Here is a 5,830-nt window from a genome sequence, read left to right as displayed (position 1 = left end):
TCCTGCTGGTTCCCAGACCAGTACATTCAGCAATCCTGCTAATAGCTATACCTGGCGCATCTGGAAATCCTGCTGGTTCCCAGACCAGTTCAATCAGCAATCCTGCTAATAGCTATATTTGGTGCATCTAGGAATCCTACTGGTTCTCAGTCCAATTCAGCAAACCTACCTACTGGTACTCCGTCCAGCTCAGCAAGCCTTCCTGCCGGTCCCAGTCCGGTTCCTCCAAGTTTTCTACTGGTTCCACTCCAACGTTACAAGTTTCCAGTTCCTGTCATTTATCTTCAAAGGCAGTTCTCACTGCCATACAATACATATGCAAATAGAGCTATTTACATCATCCATGGTTCCAGTAAAGCCGGTCTCCGCTGAATCCAGTTCAACACCTGAAGCCGGTAACTCTCAAGCACCAACCGTGATAGATATGGAGCATGCCTATGTTCTGTGTGCGACTGTGGGTGTATAAGCATGTGTAACGCTACAATGTCAGTGGCTGCAACACTGTAACGTACCGTTTTGCATTTGAAGGTAAAAAGTTGCATAAAAAGACGGTCTGCGCTACCGAGTAACGCCACGACATTGGAGCAACTAGAAGGGCTGTTTAACGCTCAAGGAGGCTTGATGTATGTGGACCTATCTGTAGCACTAAAAGCTGTCTTAACAAACTTAGCAGCTTTTCGGAAGATATACTTATGTAAAGGAGACATGATGAATGCCTTCGATATTGAGGCTGAACTCGATGTGAGTTCAAAACTTAATTAGCACAAAATATGTTTTAGTATTGATGAATAGACCCCTAAAGATGCACAAAGAGGGTGTCGCAGTCAGAGATACACTTGTACACCAGGGTAAGGGTTGATTCCAGCAATAGCATAAAGTGACAGGTAGGACCAGGGGTTAAAGTGGGCTGGAACAGGGCGGAACTGCGTTCCGACCTGCCTTAGCCCAGCGCTGCAGGGAGGCTTCATTTGCCGGGCGCCCGCTGAGATTTTGTCACCAGCGGGTGCCCGGCTCCCTCCCCGCTCACTATAGAGCTACAACTTCCGGCTCCGCTCCCCCCACGGGAACTATGGGAGAGACGTCATGACGTCTCTCCCATAGTGACTTCAGAGGACTCGAAGCAGCCAGGTGGACCGGAGGCATGCAGGAGTGGGGGCTTAAGGTAAGTATTGTGGTTTTTTTTTGGTGTAAGCGGAGGGGCCACTACTACTGGGGGCATTACACCAGGGGCATTACACCAGAGGGCATTACACACAGGGCATTAATACTGCGGGTATTACACAGGAGGCACTACTAAGGGCATTACTACTGAGCATTACTAATGGAGGTATTACACAGGGGGAACTACTAGTACTGGGGGCACTACAACTGGGGGTATTTCAACAGGGGGCATTAATACTGGGGGCATTACACAGGGGGCATTACTACAGGGTGCATTACTATTGGGGGCTTTACTATGGGGCACCACTCCTGGGGGCACTGTATAAGGGGCACTACCACTTCTGTGGGCTCTGCACTAAGGGCACCACTACTGGAGGCACTTAATAAGGGGCACTGCATAAGGGACACCACTACTGGGGTCATTGAAAAGGAACACTACCACTGTGGGCACTGCATAAGGGGCATTACCACTACTAGGGGCACTTTATAAGGGGCACCACTACTGGGGGCACTGCATAGGGGGCACTACCACTACTGAGGGCACTGCATAAGGGGCACTATCACTACTGGGGGCACTGCATCAGGGTCACCACTACAATGGGCATTGTATTGTATAAGGGGCACTACTGCTGTGGGAATTGTGTATAAGGGGCACAAATGTGGGCATTGTGTAAAAAGGGCACTGCTGTGTGTCATACATGAATAAAGGACACTACTATGTGGTGTAATGTGAATCAGGTGAATAAAGATTGTGCTTCTGTGTGGTGTAATTTGAATTGGGAATACTATTGTGACTACGCCCATTTCTTTTAAGACCACGCCCCCTTTTTTTTTTTTTTTTTTTTTTTTTTTTTTTTATAGCAGGTGGAGGATGAGTTCCCCCACTTCTCTAGGACCACTTTAAGCACTGGGTACGACTATGGCAAAAGACTCTAATACGGACGCAGAAGCCAATGACACTCTGACTCAGCCCCATACTGTGTATATGGGGGATAGAGAGATACAGTGTGGGATGGGGAGAGAGTAAGAGCTATAGAGAAGGGAAATAAAGACAAATGCCTGCAGGAAAGAGTTCCAGCTGCTAGAGACTAAGTGATGGGTGACCAACATGTAGGGGGATATAATATATTACGTGTGTATGTACTGTATGTATATATGTATGTATGTGTGTGTATATTTATGTACCATATGTATATGTGGCTGTGTATGTATGTGTGGCTATGTGTGTTTTCTGGCCTAATATTATTTCTTTGTTTGCCATATAAAATGTGGTTGTGTGTTATGTACACAATGTGGTGATCAGTGGTGGCCTGTGCTGGTATAATCAGTAGGATAAATGTAATGAAGGCAGTGGTATGATAACTGTACTGCCGCTGTATGTGATATAATGTACCTCATTGCCCGCACTGTAAGCTCCTATGTCTCAGATTGTCTCTCACACACAATTACACAGAGTCTCACGTCAGCTCATTGATAGATCTTACGTTGCAGCGTTGATCTGAAGACGGCCTCTTTCATGCAGCAGGTCGTAGAGGTCTCCTCCGCTGGCGTACTCCATGACGAATCCCATTATCTCCTATCAGAGGACACAGAGAGAACAGTCACATATTTGCTATTACTCTAATACACTCTCTGCTATTACAGTTACTGGCACCATACTCTCCACCATCATCCACACTGACAATTACTGTATGTGATTATAAGTGTGTGGGGAACTTTGTAACATTATGTGGGGAACTTGGCCACATAGATGAAGCTGAAATAGATGACATTATGTGACTTAGATTAAACCCACCTGTGATAATGCACAAGACCTAGCAGTGTGGGTACAGGCACAATGGGGGTGATCTGCAACAAATATATTCAGCACATAATGTGTCTCCTCTGTCCTCTACTGCCTACATGTGCACTGTGCACATACGTGTGGGGAAGTCAGCAATATGCATATATTTCCCAGGACATTATACTGATATGAGGCTGTGATTTCTGGGCATGATTCAGAGATGAACGGAATTGCAGAGTCACACACAAGCAGCTGTGTAATTCCCTCCATCTATAATGGTAATGCAGCAGCAGGTGTCTGTAGGAAACAGTCATCTCCTTGCTGCATCTGTGATCCCAGCGCTGTCTCTCACCTAAGCAGGCACCCAGTCAACATGCCCGCTGGACCATTCAATCCTGCTGTGGCTTAGGGGCACTGTGACCTTGGTCATAGACCTGCACATGCGCAGTGCACATCTCCAATTATCAGAGTTGTACGAGAACCATCGGGTTTACATACCACCCTGAATCGGGCCCAATGTTCTTTTATGTCTATATGTATTGTGACACAGTTAGGTTAGGGGGTCCCTCTCCTGGGTAGAGGACTCCTTCCTTACACACACACACAGCAGCAGGGAAGCAGCACACCAGTCTGGATGCAAGTACAAGCTGGTCGGCGCCAGTCTTTATTGTACAGTGTCAGAAATAACATAAAGAAAACATAAACATAAATCCTAGCCCTGTCGGGGCACTAACTTCACAGGTAGTTCCCTCACTACCAGAACCTGGCAGGGCCTAATGCCCTCGCCAGCAACAAAAGCACAGCACAACACTCACAGATAGGTTTTCCAAGTGTCTCTGAGCAAACTCCCTGTCTGCTCTCCCAGGTGAGACAATCAGCCCTCAACACACTAGGCTTATATTGGCCACTCTCAGGTGGAAACCCTAACAAGCCTGTTACCAGGCTAAGAGAACCAAAACCTGGAGTGGCCGTTGGTGGAGCCCTCCCTCACCTCTCACCCACAACCCCCAGGTCCCAAACCGGCTTTTCAAAAAGCCGAGACTCAAGCCTGCTACACTGCAGACTTTCTCCTGGGGATTTAAAACACATAAGACAGGAATCTGGGATAAATGTACCTGCCACAGACCACCTCACCAGTGATCCTATCACAGTTTATATATTATTTTACATATATTCATGATTTGTGCAAATTCCTCAGGAAGTCTTCCTTGAGAACAGAAGGGTATAAGTATTACTCGTATGACCCCTTTCTAATATAGCAATATAAGAACAGAGGAAAACAGCATATGTATGGGGGGAGGTGTAAATGATAAATATATAATAATATATATAGATATATGTAGATAAATATAATCACACACCTATAACTATGTATGGGGGGAGGTGTAAATGATAAATATATAATAATATATGTAGATAGATATAATCACACACCTATGACACACACTGTGAGAGAGCACTTTATGTTATTAGGCCCCTCATGACATAATGCCATGATTCCAGCATCTATAGGGAAGGGTCGTGGTCAAAACATCATTTTCTGTGAATCACATCATATTGGCCCTTCCCCATAGGCCCACCAATCACTGCATTGCACCACATGGGGGCAGGGCTCCTATCACACACCCACGGCTCCCCGTAACATAAACCTCAGTCTGTCAGGGAGGGTGGGTTCTGCACCTGGTGTGCGCCGCTGGTACAGAGCTCTCACCTGACCACAAGGATCAGTGTAACATTTATGGTAATACCTCCGTCTGGAATGTCAGAAGGCCGTGTACTAGGAAGGGGCTTCCGGATGTTGATTGTAGAGCTGCCATCTCCATCTGTGCTCTCTCCTCTTCCCTCTCTGACATTTCGCTGTTGTCCAGGAGCTTTATGGCCACGTCGGTCTTGAAGATGGTATCATACGCCAGCATAACCTGTATATGTCACAGATATAGATATATTACAGGGACAGGAGCACAAATGGCTGCTCCAGTATATATGGAAAATAATATGAACATAATAACAAGGATTATTTGCACTGTGAATACTTATCATATATCAGACATTAAAATTAGCCCCTAATTGTGCATACAGGTGGTGACAGTCTACCTTCACCCCCGTCCACATTCATACTGTTACCTATAAGGAAGACAACCAACCAAGGGGGACTCAGCAGATGAGTAATATCTCCCGAGCACATAGGTCCTGAGGAGGGGACCTCACAGTCCTTTTAGTTGGAGACGGGAAGTTTCTGATATTGCACTGCTTATAAAGTGTAGTTATTTTATAATGGATATTATTATAGTGTTGTGTAAATGATATGTAATTAAAGGATAAATAACAGTATTTATGAATGATATTCCTAGATTATAAACTGTTCTCTCTTTTTCATGTTGTATTATAGATATACAGCATCTAGCCAGTGATTAATGGTAAACAGTCACTGGGTGGCAGGTTCGGACTGGCTCAGCAGGGGGCCGGGTAAATCCCCAGTGAGCCCCCTGCTTCAGAGCTCCTGACACTATTGTGGGGTCAGAAGCCATCAGCGGTGAAGTCAGGGGGGCACCAGGAAAAGATCATCTGAAAAGATCAACCGGTATTGAGGTTTTCAGAATCATCATCACATCACAAAGGATTGCAGCAATATTCTGGGTGGCAGTGACTGGTGAGATGTATGGAGGACAGATCTGCATCTAACAAAGCCAATGTCCTGGTGTGATAATATGGAGGTAAGCAGGAAGCCACAGATTAAGGGATAGTGGGTGTAACAGGGTAACAGCACAGTGTAATGATGTTTGGCTTTTTGTAGACACATATACTGTATATTTGATGTTCATATATATAACTTGTTATCACATAGTTTATGACCAGACCAGAAACAGACATTACTTTAGACAAACT

This window comes from Taudactylus pleione, unplaced genomic scaffold (genome assembly GCF_031769625.1).
Source record: "Taudactylus pleione unplaced genomic scaffold, aTauple2 ptg000476l, whole genome shotgun sequence".
Classification (NCBI taxonomy): Eukaryota; Metazoa; Chordata; class Amphibia; order Anura; family Myobatrachidae; genus Taudactylus; species Taudactylus pleione.
Note: the sequence above shows the minus strand (reverse complement) of the source record.